Consider the following 15,509-nt stretch of genomic DNA (forward strand, 5'->3'; position numbering starts at 1 on the left):
TGCTGGAAGCATAACTGAGAATATTAAGGAATATATACCAGTTTCTGCCTGAGAAATATTTTAAGAGAAAGAAAAGAGGGACTGGGGAATGATAAAAAGAATCACAGGCAGATAACAGCTGCCATCTTGAGACCAGCATGAATCCCCATAAATAATTTATTTAAGTTAACACTCATAAAATTCTAAAGAATCTGACTTTTTTAGATTTGGTTTGTAATTAATTTGATAACCTGAGCCAATCCTTTGAGTTGCCCTGGCAACCAATTTTAGTAACATAAAGAAGTGCTAGATGTTAATTGGTATTCAGAGTTAGTAGCTGGTGTCTCTGCTTCTGTCTCCATGGTAACCTAACTGTCATGTTTTCATCTCTAGCATGGTGGTGAGATTTCATATGTGTGTGCCTTAATGCACAGGTCCATAGTCTCTGGCACGGTGTTTTAATTTAGTATCTCTAAATGTGATCATTTTTGAGCTATTAGGGTTATTGCTGAAAAACTATTGTTCCAGAGAAGCCAATTTCATCTTCTCTCTTCATCTTCTACATGTTGCTAGCTTCCATTTTGGGGGATGTGTGCATTAGGGTTTGTATGGATACCTGCATGGGAATAAGTCTGTATAACTCTGTATGTATGTGTGGAATATAGATGTTTTAAATATGCAAAATAGGGCCAAATTGTATAAATAAAAAATGATTTTTCAAGAGTGTTTATCTGAGGTTAGAGGTAGTGAATATCATATTTGAGAGATAAATGTCAAACTAGAGAAAGGAGATTCAGTGTTTTCTGTGTTGCAAAAAATATTCTCACACTGCTGGATAATGCAGAGATGTTTCATATATCTAATTTCTAACAATTTCCTATTTAACAGACTGTAGTTCTCCCCTATGTTACCTTCTCTCTCTTCATTTTTCTACTTAATATTAAACTGAAGTTAGCTCTTCTAATTTTTGATTTTTACTAGTCTTTTTTCCAGTCTCTGAACTTAAATAGAATTATTTCCCAACCTTAAATGGTCAGCCAATTAGCTGTAGTTAGTCCTCATTGTTATCATAAACACAGCAATATCATGATGGAGCCAAGGAAGATGATTTGCAATGTGTAGTAATTAATCCTCTTAGAGAGGCAGCATGCATATTATAAACAAAGCTAGCTCTACATGCATTCAACACTGGGTTCAAAATCTGGTCTTTCCATTTACTACCGCTTGGAGGAAGAAAAAATATCAAGACAATTTTTAGAACAAATTTAAAAACCTCTCATTCTCCAATTTTCCTTCTCTGTAAATTAGGGCCAATTATACAACGGAAATTGGTAAATTCTACAAATCAGTGATCCCCCTTAGTATATGGTACTCCCACCATGGTTGACTTTAAACCTCCAATATGATGTTATTAAGCATGGAACTTTATAGAGATGCTAACAGTTGTCTCTCACAAGCCAGTGTGAACCAGCTCCAGCACACCACTATTTTATGTTTGTTTTGAAGTTTAAATAAACTATGCTAGGTAAAATACTGGGTATGTAACAGGCTCCAAAGATCTTAATTGTCTCTCTTAATAAAGTGCACTCTCCATTTCTTTCTATTAAAAATATTAACAGTCTTATTGAGAAATAATTCACACACCATACAATTTATCCATTTAATTTTCCATTTCTATTAATACATCTGTTGATGGGCATCATATACATCTAATATTTATTTGTAGAAGACAAATTTGCAAGTGTGGTGCCTTTAAAATATGTCCCAAACTATTTGATGCTCCTTCCTTCAAAATGTGGAGCCTAATTCACCTCCTTTTGATTATGGCTTATACTTAATGACTTGCTTCCCACAAATAAAATATCGTGAAAGTGATAGTACATTGCTTTCCAGACTAAGTCATAAAAAGCATAAAAAGCATCGTGGTTTTCTCCTTGCTCTCCCTTTTGAAATTCTTATTTTGGGAGAAGGTTGCTATCAAAGGGCTCAGCTACCCTGTGCCCTATACCCTATGGAGAGATTCATGTGGCTAGGATCTGAGTCCTCCAACGAACAGCCATGTCAGTGAGCCATCTTTGAAGTTGATTCTGCAGCCCAAGGCCAGCCTCCAGATAACTGAAGTTCTCACAGACATCCTGACAACAAACTCACCAATCGTGGGCTAGAATTACCCACCTAAGCTGCTCTCTAATTCCTGATCGACAGAAACTGAGATAAAAAATGCTTATTGTTTTAAGCATTAAGTTTTTGAGTAATTTATTACACAGCAATAGATAACTAATACAGCATAATTCATAGTTTTCCAAAAGTCTAAGATTTGGGTACAATAGCATTACGTTTTAATTACAGAGTACAGACAACATGCAGACGAACACTTTAATATTCCCAAGGATTGACAAAGAGCTTAGAATGCTGTCAAGAGGGGAGTTGCTATTTATATTCACTATTAATAACCAATTTACTGGGTATTAATGGCTCATCACTGTCAAGGAATTTCTGTGTTGTGTGTGTAGGTATTTAAAACAGTTTTCTAGATCGGTTGTGATCTGGGACATCTCTGGGAAGATGTGCTTATGTATATAACATGAAGGTCGACTTGACTGGATTCCCAGAAGCATGCGAGGTTAATTAACTGGTAGCATCAATCTTGGAAGCTCAGACACCAAACTTAAGGGCTATTACAGAGGTCATTATGATGGTCAGTGATGCAAGAAAGAGATGATATATATTTCTTTTAAGGCAGAAATTCCTTTTATGCTTTTCAATCATATTTAAGTGGATATATCCTTGATATGCTTTGTTTTACTTAAACTTTAAATAGATTTTTTCTTTTATAGTAATACCTATTAAAGAGGTAGACAAAATATTTTTTAAATAATAAAATATATATGACCTATATTTTATCTTGAGTTTCACACCTTAGAGAGTAGATTATTTGGTCCATTTATATTTTACTTTCAAAGAGTGCAAGGCTGATAGCAAGTTCTCACATAGTAATCCATGGAAAAACTACCTGTTAAGGTATGCATATTTTAGCTTGAAATCACTGAAGTGGCACAGCAGTGGCCCTAATGACCCCAAGCCTAACATATTGGAAGAAAAATCCCAAGTGAGTCTTAATTAAGTGAACCACTAAGTAAAGCATACTAAGACAATACTAATTGCACTGATAAACATAAGCAGTGTGAATAGGAAGTACATAGATAGACTTGCTAGGGTTTTATTCATATTTGAAAAAAAAAGGAAAGAAAAAAGAAAAAAAAACTTTACATTTTTTTCATGAAGTCATCTTCAGTGGTTTATTTCAAAGATGCTGCACAAATTCCAAATAAAGATAAGATGAACTGAGATGGAATAAAAGTAAACACTTCCTCAGCATATTAGGTTATTTTTAAAGTCTTCAGAGTGGACTTTATTTTATTTTAATCCCATTTTCCCAGAAAGAACTTCTTAACTGAACGAAACAAACCACAAGAGGACTATCTGGCTGTGCGACTACCCATATTTAAGGTTGACCTTTTTGAAGTCTCAAGTCAAGTCAGTTTTTTCTCCCATACCTTCTGCTTTGCTGTTGCTTATTTTTAAAAGTACTGTACTGCTAAAGTCAATAGCTGGTCCTCTTCTCATACACTTTTTAAAAATTGAAAATATATGAGAAAGAGTAATTTCAATTTGAGCATTTATTTTATTGAGGGCTATGTAGAAGCCTGCTGAAAAATTACTTCTCTAATAATAAGTAACTCTTTAATTCCTATTATTATGATTTTTAAATAAATTAGCCAGTTGGAAGAACTAGGTGATAGACATATAAGGCAAAAACTTGCTGGTGAGAACAGCATCCTGACTTGTATACTTTCAAGCTACTTAATAGTGAAAAGACCAGTCTCTACACTGGCATTGGGATGTAAGATGTGTTCATTGTTTTCCAGTAACTCTTAGTCTTGAAGGGAAGACAGACATGACTCTAAAAATTACAGTAAATGCTAATAATGCTATGAAAGACAGGCATAAACAAAGCACAGTGAAAGAAAGAAAGAGTTGCTGCTAGCTTTTCCTCTAGGACTTGGCAGAGGATTTCCTAAAAGAGGTGAAGCACTGTAAGAAAGCACACAAGAGACATGGAGGGCTTCTGGGAGAGATGGTATTTGAGCTAGGACTTGAAGGATGAACAACAATTTGCCAAAACCTGCTCTTCCTCCTTTTTCAGGTTAGTCACAACTGAATCTTTCAAGAGAGGAAAGAGCAGGTATGCAAAGTCAAGCAGTTAGGATGCATTCAATGTGTTTAAAGAGTAGATGTTCAACATGACTAGACTGTACATTTCTGTCTGTGGGTCATTTAGAAGATCTGATGGGAGAAACAACACGACTGGTGGGATACGGGGCTTAAAAGATTTGTGGAAATTAAGCTATGAAGATGTGAGTAAGCCATATTGTGGCTTTGGATTTGATTTCATATATGATAGCTGTTTGAGATTTTCAGCAATGGGGTGATATGATCATATTTGTTTTTATAAAAGTTACCACATTTAAGTAGTAGGTGAGCAGTGTGATGGATGAGACCATAGTTTCTGGAAGATCATTTAGGATATTACCACAATTGTATACACATATTGATTCTCCAGTACTGGTGGCAGAAAGCATGATCACCAAATTGGTGTATTACGGATACATACAGGGAAATATTTCCCAGTGTGAATTCCAATACTTTAGAAGAGACTTCGATTCTCTGATTGGCCCAGTTTGGGTCCAGTGTCCCCCCATGTAACAATTAGTTGTGGCCAGGAAGCAGGGTCACATGGTGGGAGAAAGGCTTATCAGAATTCTACTTCTGCAGCACAGCAATGGGGGCCTCAGAGGAAGGGACATTGTTGTGATCTGGGAAGACAACTCAGTAGCTTTCCACTGGGGAGTACAGATAATATATTTTGTTTGAGGCACATTATTCAGCTCTTAATGGTTGTAATTTAACCTGAGCTTGGCGTCAGATGCAATCAGAACAGACAGACACCGATTGTCTTCAAATATTTGAAGATGCAGTAGCCTTGGTGATAATGTTTAGTTCTCCACTGAAGGTGAAAGATAACATCTTTTAGAAATCTGGAAATAGATGGCTTCCAGGAAGTTTCAGTATTATGTTTCAAAAAAGCAATCCATCTTCCTCCTTTGCTTTTCTCTGAGAGTGAAGAGGTACTCTACCTTCCTAAAAGCATTTTTAAAAATCTGTAGCTTGGAATAGCCACTGGGAAATAAATTTAAGAAACTTTCTTTATAAACTACTGGTTTTTACTGCAGTTTTTTATTGTCTACACGGTCAAGAGTTTATGCTGATATCAAAAGTTTGGCTAGAGTTGTGTTTGCTTGAACCTCTGCAGGCTTAGGTTCCTAGGATCAAAATGAATGTATCTTAACTGAGTGCATTATTTCTTTTACCCTCTGATCCTGCTTAAGATTTTCAGTAATGTGTGAGTTTCCCACACATGGATTATTTAGCTTGGGGACTGTTTAATATTTTTTAAGTCCTATGTTTATTTCCCTCATTCTCTCAGACAAATTTTGGGTTGCACCCATCCAGCCCCTTCATCCACACCTGTGGGATATATTTAGGGGGAAATAAGGACAAGTAAAAAGATAAATAAGGACAAGAAAAAGATAAATATCTATCCCACTCTACCCTTCCAAAGCTCTACCTAATCCCTTCCAAAGAAAAAATGTAAAAAGTGGGTTATTTCGGAATAACCACCTTGGAGAAATCTTTTTAGCTTTCAAAATTGAGTTCCTTACTATGAAAATTCATGTATAAAACCAAGAGCTCTAATAATTTTCAAGACAAGTGCAATCTTAGACATTTTAGATAACGGCATTATTTTCTGCACATAAATAGCATGTGTGGGTAACCCTCAGTGTATGTGGGTTGAAGGAATCAAAGGAATCAAACAGTTGCATCTTATGCTATTGGTGCCTAGTACACTCGAGATCTGCACAAATGAAGCCTCAGTTTATACCCTAAGCATAAGCAAGTCTTCCCCACAAAAGAATTAAAATCTTCTTTCCAGACACTAGGCACAGAACAAAGAGCAAATGAAACAGGAACTGTGGAATAACACTGTGTTCCCAAAGAAAACATAACTGCCATAGATCACAGAATGAAAGCCCCAGAGCACGCAGCAGAGAAGTCCAGCAACTGGAGTCAACATTTACAGAAAACTCTGTGGGAAGACTGTGGCACTACCAACTGATCAACATGTAGGTACTTTAAAACTACTTTTAAACAAGGAAATCATAATCAAGTTATGAGACCTAGGAATCAGAATCCTGAGGCAGGAAGCAGGTACCTTAGTGTACATAACATATTCCAGCTAAAACATGGAATTCAGGCTGGATCACGATGGATTAGCGACATAAACAGTGCCTTATTAGAATCATAACCTACTGTAAATCTTCTATATTTCGTTTACTATAACATACAGAATAACCTTAGAGGGATTCAATTACAGGGTCTGGGCTGTCATTCTCCACAAGTTTAATTGCCTTCTTCAAAAATTCACAGGTTAATTCTTAAAGAGTTATGAAAGTTGATTGAGTGAAGAGACCCTGACTTACTCCTTGCCTGTATTCTTGCATGTGGTATGGACAGAAACAACCTTAGAGCTGAACAGAATGCCTAGCACCTGTTTGGTGCTCAAGTGAACAGATTCACTTAATCTCCCTGGATAACTTTGTTCTTAGGTTACAGAACTCATTTTATATTGCAACCAGGCTGAGGAGGGCCCATCACCTGCACATAAATATTTGGACATTGGAGACAACTTGAAGACAGCTAGCTGCAGAGTGATATTCCAGAATAAGAGTTTTGAAGCTCCAGATGGTGAGAGATTATTGTGTTTATAAGTATAACTGGGGGATAAAAGAAAGTTTTCAAATTGTAGAGGCAATCTCTAGGTGCTGAAGGATTATAGACTCCCCCATGAATTGAAGGTTAGTTCAGGAAAGTTCTTTATTCTAAATCTGGAGATGCCTTCAAATCAGAGCAGCGTAGAAAAAAAGGGTAAGTCTGGAGTTCGTGGGAAAGTCTGGTGCACAGACAGAGAGAAAGGACATGGCTTTCTTGGAGAGCATGTGAGCTGATAGACTAGCTCTTACAGTGAACACAGTAAATACCAATAAGATTGAACCAACTAGGAAAGACCCAGTGAACAAAAGGGTCCTCTGATGGGAAGAGCTAGTGGACAACTGGAGGAGAGGAGGGGCAGAAACAAAGAGGGCCTGGAGAGGGTAAGCAACACCTTAAAGACCAATCAAATTACATTAAATGATGAATGATGAGATGAAGAGTGTGCTGTAAATAGAGGGCCAGGAACTAACATTAACTGACAGTCAATAATAAGCACATGAAAAGCATGTTATATATTCATCTCATTTGATTATCACCACAGCTGGAAAAATAGAACAGATTAAGCAACTTACAGGCATCAAGTCCCTAATAGGTGCAATGTAGCAAGAATAACCCAAAAGAAGTAGACAAATTATAGATGCTTGAGTCACATTTATAAGGGTATCAATCAGAGTTCTGCCAGAAAACAGATGACACCTTCAAATGGGGAAGTGTGTAGAGAATTTAACAAGGAGACTATTCACAGAGATGTGGGCAGACATAAAAAAACAATAGAGAATACCGCAGTACTCCAAAACTAGTAACAGAAAGGAGCATTTTTCACCCAGAACCTAAATGACACTTAAAGAGGGTGTGGATCCTGGAATATGGAGATTTTCTGATACTGACAGGGCCGCTTTGTCAGGTGTTGTGACCTTTGGGAGCGTGAGGCAGCCAATCTGCAATGACTGCATAGGAAACAGCCTGAGATATACAGACCGTGTCCTCACTTCTCTCCCTTCTTTGGTCTCTCATTAATGCCTCTCCCCATCCCTCTCATTGCCTAAACTCACCTGGAAGCTGAAGGACAAAGAGCTTGCTGAAGGAATCCATGCATCCTCCCTAATGGGGCAGAGGACAGGGAGGAGAGGGCGACACAGGAAATCTGGAGGAGAAAATTGGAGATTCCCAGCCCAGGGAGTCGATCACTTCTGACCACATAAGTCAGTGGTTCTCAAGCTTTTCGGGGCAGAAGAACAATCTGAGTTTTTAAAAGATGCATATGCTTGAGTCAGCTTCCCACACATTCCAGATATTCTGATTCATTAGGCCTGGGATAAGACTCATGAATCTACTTCTTCAACAGTGACAGTTACTAAGCAGGTATTCATTGGATCAGACTATGAGAAACACCTCCTTGAGTAGAGAAAGAGAGTCTCTCTTTGTAGCCAAGTTGGCCTTTGGGAGCCAACTTTCACATCATGGTGTTCTGTTTAGGGAATTCCTGGCAGGGGGAGGGGTCCTAGCATCATGTAGTATCATGATTACCCAACTTCTATCTATCTGTCTATCTATCTATCTATCTATCTATCTATCTATCTATCTATCTATCTATCATCTATCATCTATGTACCTGCCTATCTATGTATCATATATCTATCAATACAGGCTTTGACGTTAGTCACAAATGAGCTTGAATTCTACTTAAAATATGTGATCTTAATCTCTCTAAGCCTCAGTTTCCTTCTCTCAAAATAGAGTGATGAGACCTACTTCATAGGGCTGCAATGAGGACTGTATGTGATTAAATGTAAAAAAAAATAAAAAATAATAACTAGCATAATCTTTGGCACAGAGTAAATCTACAATTATTGATATCTATGGCATTATCATTATTAGTCTGTTATCACTTCGCATTGCTTTGTTGCAATCTGTGTTCTATGTTAGCATTAAATGTGGTATTCAGAGTCAAAGCAGGAATCAAAACTTGATGGAGAAGACTATGCGCACTTTACTCATTTTTAATAATGCAAATAATGATTTAGTCTTTGTACCTAGAAGCTTTTGATGTAAATGCAGGGGAGAAATGGCAAGATCAGCAAAAGGAAAGAGACCTAGTTTACTTTCCTTTGCCCATTATCTATTCAAAGACAATGGAAACAATAGACAGAGCAGCCTTCTAATAAGCTGGGGGATTAAAAAATCTTTTCAGAAAAAAAGCTGTAAAATTCGTTCATGAGATCATTTTTATGAGAATTGACTTGTTTAGCTTAAGGAATGTTTAGAACCAGGGCCCTGCCAGAGTTTGTGTGCAGAACACTATCGAAACGTTTCCTGTATAGTTAGTAAACAATAAGTCCTATTGTTTTGTTGGAGTTCAGGTGGCCCCAAGTTTGGGGGTGGGGTCTCTAAATCTCTTCCTAGCTCCTTCCTATTCCCGCTACGCTTAGTTTCAGAAATTGCTGGAACATACCCTCGAAGCAGCTATTGAAGCCCTTCCAGCAGAGGAACCGCAGAACTCAAAAATCCTAGCTGTAGGTTGGGTCCACACTACTAGGGAGACCTCCAGCCCAGAAAGCAGCTTGGCTATAAGACGGAAGAATGAAGGAGCTCCAGTTTTGAAGCAGGGTTGTTTTTTGTTTGTTTGTTTGTTTGTTTTTATTTTTATTTTTTTCCTCCCTTTAGAGTAGAGAGATTAGGGCTGAGCAGATTGGACATTGGACCAGATGGAAAGGTGGCTTTTTTTGTTTGTGTTTTTTTTTTTTAAGACAGAGTCTCGGCCCTGTCGCCCAGGCTGGAGTGCAGTGGCACAATCTCAGCTCACTGCAACCTCTGCGTCCCAGGTTCAAGCTATTCTTCTGCCTCAGCCTCCCAACTAGCTGGGACTGCAGGCATGCGCCACCATGCCCAGCTCCTTTTTGTATTTTTAGTAGAGACGGAGTTTCACCATGTTGGCCAGGATGAGGTGGGCATTTTTATAGGATTCATTCCCCAATAGTATAAAACCTAAAGACAGTAAAAACACAAAGTTGTCAGAGATTTGCCATATTTTCAGGTATTAAAGGAAAAGAATAAAGTGTTTAGGAAAAATCTTGAAGCAGAAAAGAATAAATGGGATTTAAGATGAATTGTTTAGCCTGTCTGCCATAATTTAAAGCAGTTTTTCTTCAAGTGGGGGTGATTTTGTCCCTGAGGGGACATTTGGCCATGTCTGGAGACATTTTTAGTTGTCTCAGCTTGGGGAAGGAGGTGTACATGACATCTATTCTATACAGGCCAGGGATGCTACTAAACCTCTTCTAGTGTTGCACAGCAAAGAATCCTCAAATTCAAAATTCCTATAGGTTCAAGTATTTCCACACATTCTAACTTGCTGTTTCAAGTCTTAGCAAGCCTCAGAATTTCACCAAATTATTTGGGTATCTAGACAGACTCTGATTAACATTCATAGTTACATATACTAGGAAGAGTTTTATTATGGCCTTGTGACACCGAATGTTGAGAATTATTTAAGCCATCATTTACCTAATGCCACTTTATCTTAAGGGACATTGATAGTTAATGGCCAAGTTCATTCTCAGAATAGTAAAACTTCCAGAACAAACAGAAGTTTTGCTAGGCACAACTAAAGCAGTTTCTTTGTCTAAGATTTCTTAGACCCAAGTAAATGGTATCAGAGCATTAATATGTGTGGAAGGAAGGGAGGTCTGTGGTGTGATACTGTAGCAAAAACAGGAGAAATTCTTTATTTTTTAAAATTAATTCTATTTTAAGCACCATACAAGGTCATTTAGAGTAACTAGATAAATATTTAATCAGCTTCTGTTTTTCTTTTTTTGTCACACACATAAGCTAGGGTATTGAAAGTATCTTCTGGATTGCCAATTTGCTAAGGGTAAGAAAGACTTCCTTTATATTTTGGCCCATCTCCTTCAAAGTGTTCTGTTAATAGATTTTTCTTCTGCCTTTGGGGAAACTTTCCACTTTAGGAAATACTTTTTGATATGAACTTGGTTGAAATTTACCTTGGCCACTACTCCTTCCTTGTGGCATAGTAACAACTTTTACATTTTAATATTTGAACTTGAACATTCAAATTGGTAGGAAAAACCCTACCCAGCCTCTCCATGCCTTTGGAGGGTATTAGTATATATTTCACATAATGGCCTTCATCTCTTATTGAAGCTTTTAGATCCAAGAGAGGAAGGGCATGGTAAGAAAATTAGAACTTGTTACTGTCAGAGAGATCATTGAATTGGTAAAGATTCATGAAATTAGCCAGGTAAAATGTAAAGCCTTAGCCTCAGTTCTGTTTGTATTGCAGTTTCCCCTAAATTGCAATTTTTTAGAGACAAGAAAAACTATAATAGAGGATACAGCTTAATTATGAATGACTTCAATTGAGCTGTCTCTACTTGAATATAGTATTAAAAAAATTAAAATCTATTGAAAACTATGAACTTGAAATTATTCACAATGCTTTTGCTTTACTTGGTTAAGATTTTGTCTTAGAAAGCTATCATCGAGGTAATGTGTTCTCTATGACCCTACTTAGAAAAAAAATTCTCTCTCTCTACAAATATATACACATATATATACACACATATACATATATCATACATATATATTAAAATTTATGCATATCTTTTTATATTAAAATGCTATCCTATTTTAAAGTAAATTAGTTAACTGGCTAATTTTCAGCTATTTGGAAAGTGACAAATTGATCATAAGAAAGCTAAAATGACAAATTCAAAATGACTAAATTCATATAGTTATTGAGCTTTCAACTGACATCTACTAGTCCTAACTTTTTAAAAAGAGGGACAAGACTGACAGTGACCATGTTGACCCTTAGTGGTCTCTAGCTATGATATCTGGGTAGTGAGGAATTCTTTAGGGTTGTAGTTTTTTCTTCCAGTTTTCCAATCTTACCCATCGCCCTTGTATTTCAAGCTTGAAAGATCAAGGCTGTTTTCATGGTAGATTTCAAGTTCTGCCTGCCTGGGATTCATCTCCTGGCCAATATAATTGAGGATGCCATTTCCAACCCTGCTCAGTGCTTTTCATTCTTTTCATTGACCTTTAAAAAATAATCATAAACTCAACATTCACTGGGAGACTCAGGCTACACCATGGTTTACTCTTTTATTTAATAAAGATGTGCAGAAAGTCTACTCTTGGCAAAAGATTTAGCACTCACTTCTGAAGGACTTTTTCTGGGGTTTTTTTGTTATTATCTGAGGGGAACAGTCAGTAGTGTAGATTCAAGAATAGGCAAGAGAAATAGACTCTGGTCAAGTACATATGAGACTGGAACATCTCCAGACTAGAGTAGAAAAATCTAATAAAAATTGTTTAATTATTTGGTGTATTTTTCACATATTCCATTTACAGAAGTAGAAATTAGGCTTAAAATAATGAGGAAAAACAAACACAAAATACCATGAATAAAGAGGTTTTTTTTTTCATTTTCCTTAGACATGTTATTTTAAACTCAGCCTTCACTAAATAAAGGTGAATTTTTAATTCTATACTATAACATGAAAAAGTTTAACTTGATTTTCTGTGGTAATAGGCCAAGAGAAGATGTGTATAGCTAAAATCAGTGCTCTTGATCACACCTTTTGCACATGATAGAAAAGCAACAATCTGGATCAGTAGACGATAATTCACTTTCCTTCCTCTCACTCATCCTTTTGTGAGGAGGCTCCAAAGAGATGAAAAAAACAAAGATCGGGCAGATGAAAAAAAGAGGTAGGAGAAGTAAAAGGAGGCCAGATGGTCTGTGGAATGAACTAACTCTACTCATCGTTTCTGAAGAGCCGGCTGTGCTAATATGTGGATATCCACTAAAGGTGCTACGAAGGGCAGAGGGAATGTGTTCCTTTAAAATCACAGTAGAGGATGTGTAATCTGATAAGAGTGGTTCTCAAATGGAATTATTTTTAATAAGTAAGAAGTTGTTATTTTCTGGGAGACACTAAAATGTCAGGTGAGTGTCATTCCAGACAGACGGAAAGTGAATCCTGCTATAAAGCTGCAAATCCCACAGCATAACCTCCAGCGTTTCCTCCTCTCCCCTACTTCTCTCCTTTCACCAGTTCCCTTTCAAGTCCTTTGATATCAAACCCTGCACATAAAGCCATAAACCTGTTCACCTGTGTTTCTCTCTTCCCCTTATGCTGATATTAGCTTGTTTACCCCGGTTCTGAGTTTCATTTACATTTCCTATTGCATAAAACATGAGCCAAGTAAAAACTGATCCACCTGTGGGTTATGTAGAAAGAGGCAGATTGGGAATCAATGAGCCAGAAACATTTCAAAATAAAATAATCTTAAGGGCTAGACTTTTAACATGCTATCCAGAAGCCCTGAATGTATCATAAAATAACACAACACAGGTCAACTATACGTACAGAAATCAGAATCCTTTGCTGGACTTTATAGATGATTTGGTGCACTTGTTACTAGCCTTCTTGGGTCAAAGACACCTTGGAGGACCTCAGAAAAGGCAAGGAAATTCCATTTTGAAGAAAACATAAGACCGCCTGACACAACAATGTGCATACAATTTCAGAACATTAATGGAGGCCTTAAAGCTCATTCACAGATCTATGCTAAGGGCTCCAGAACTCCTCCAGTCCCCTCGGTGTGTGTGAATGACTAAGTCAAATCCAAAGTCAGAGCAGCTTGCAGCATAAACTGGCCTCCAGGTTCCCAGTCCCACTACTCTTGATCATGATGTCAGCTCTCTACAGAGCTCTGAGATAAGGGGACACTGATAATTCCTGAAGTGATTGTACTGATTGAATAGCATCTTCAAAATTTATTCTACTTGGAATTGCAAAATGTTACCTTATTTGGAAAAACGGTCTTTGCAGACATAATCAGTTAAATTAAAATGAGGTGATACTGGATTAGGGTAGGTCCTAAGTCCAATGTCTGGTGTCCTTCGAAGACGGTCATGTGGAGACACATGGGAAGAAGGCCATTTGATGACTGTCACTGTGAACTGGCATCATGTTTAGGGATCATGGTGAGGGAGAGATTGGAATAGTGCCAGGAATGTCAAGGCTCACTGGTAACCACCAGAAGCCAGAACACAGGCACAGGACAGATTTTTCCCTGGAAACTTCAGAAGGAACGAACCCTGCTGACTGTGATTTTGGAATTCTAGTCTCCAGAACTGTGAGAGAATAAACTTCTGTTTTAAGCAACTCAGTTTGTAGTAATTTGTAATGACAGGCCTTAGAAACTAATACAGTGATTTACTGCTCTCTGTTTATGTTTTTACTAATATTGTTTTTAAAAACCTTCACATGTTGTTCCCATCACTGATCAACTTGGTCTCTTTCCATTTTTTTTTTAGACTAGCTGACCTGGGTATTAATGCTGGATATAGCAACGTCCTTCTATGTCCTTCTAAATTTTCTTCATGAGTAGTGATAAGTTATGCTGAGAAAAATTCTTGAACCTACAGTTATACAACATTGTTCTTGCCGCCTTTCAAAAATGGACAATGTCTCCCATATGGAATATCTACTGATGATCTTGCAAGAAGGTGAATAAAAAATCCAATGAAGACATAAAAGGAGTTTCATTTAAAAAATCTGGCAAAATGGAAGTTTGCTTTACACAAACAGTAAAGAAGCCTTGGAAGATAATGTTGACTTCCCATGCTCAAAAGTACTCTGACTCAGGGAGATAGCTCCAGCCCTTCAAAGGAAGGGCTGTCTGCAATAAATGCCCATGGAGACCTCTCAGCAATTCCATAAGATAAGTGAATTGGCTTAAATCCAATGTTTTGCAGTTCCATTTACAGAGCATTTACTGGCCATTGTGTACTACTCAAGTTACTAGAACACTAAGTTGACTCATGCTTGGAAATACTGGTTTTATGTTGCTATCAGAGTATTGTCATAAATCCATCCACAATTACAAAGAGTCCTACTCTGCTGCTGTAGCTACCTTTAACTCCTTGCCCTCAGCAAATTGTATGCCTAGGGAGATGGACTACTTCGGCCTTGAGAAATTTCCAATTAGGTCATTTTGAGAAGCAGTCTGGATGTGTGGTCTGAAATAGCATTTCGGGTTTTGCCTATTTTTATTTTTGAGAACTGCTTGCAAATAAATGCCACTGAGTTTGTTAGGAAGAGGTTACTCTTTACTACCTTTGGGAATTGTGCCTTACCCTTAGGTTGCACAGCTTCTATTTTTTGAGTCCTTTCTGATTTTCTCATATGGTTACTGCAAATTGCAAAATCATTGTAAGCTTCTGTTTCTTCACTAGCAAAATGAGAAATAGTAACACACCTAGGGATTGGGAGGATGAACTGAGGAAATATAGCCATTGGATTATTTTTATAAGGCCCCTACAAATTGATGGCAAAAAAAGACCTGGCCCTTTGAAAGAGCATCCCATCTCCTCAAATGTGTACTAGTGAGTTTACAAGAGGCTATAATGACAGCTGAAATTATCCGTGTTCAAGTATAAATATGGACTTGGAAAAATAAGTCAGGAATCTATGGAACTGCATTGAAAACTCAGCTGTGCATTGCTTAGTCATATAGGAAACACGGTAAGGAAATGCAATGTGATCAGATCAGCTTAACCCCTAGAGTGCAAGCTGGATACGGGAGCAGGGCAGTAAAAC

At 37.4% G+C, this 15,509-nt stretch overlaps 1 long non-coding RNA gene across 1 annotated transcript; it reads left to right on the forward strand.

Moving 5' to 3' along the window:
* Positions 1-356: 356 nt before the first annotated feature.
* On the forward strand, positions 357-15,007 carry LOC130541563 (uncharacterized). Its single transcript, XR_008955633.1, has 5 exons — positions 357-379; positions 4,187-4,225; positions 6,035-6,224; positions 6,708-6,846; positions 14,225-15,007. It is a non-coding gene; the product is annotated as an uncharacterized LOC130541563 (long non-coding RNA).
* Positions 15,008-15,509: the final 502 nt, after the last annotated feature.

Source organism: Pan paniscus, chromosome 4, assembly GCF_029289425.2.
Source record: "Pan paniscus chromosome 4, NHGRI_mPanPan1-v2.0_pri, whole genome shotgun sequence".
In the NCBI taxonomy this organism is placed as follows: Eukaryota; Metazoa; Chordata; class Mammalia; order Primates; family Hominidae; genus Pan; species Pan paniscus.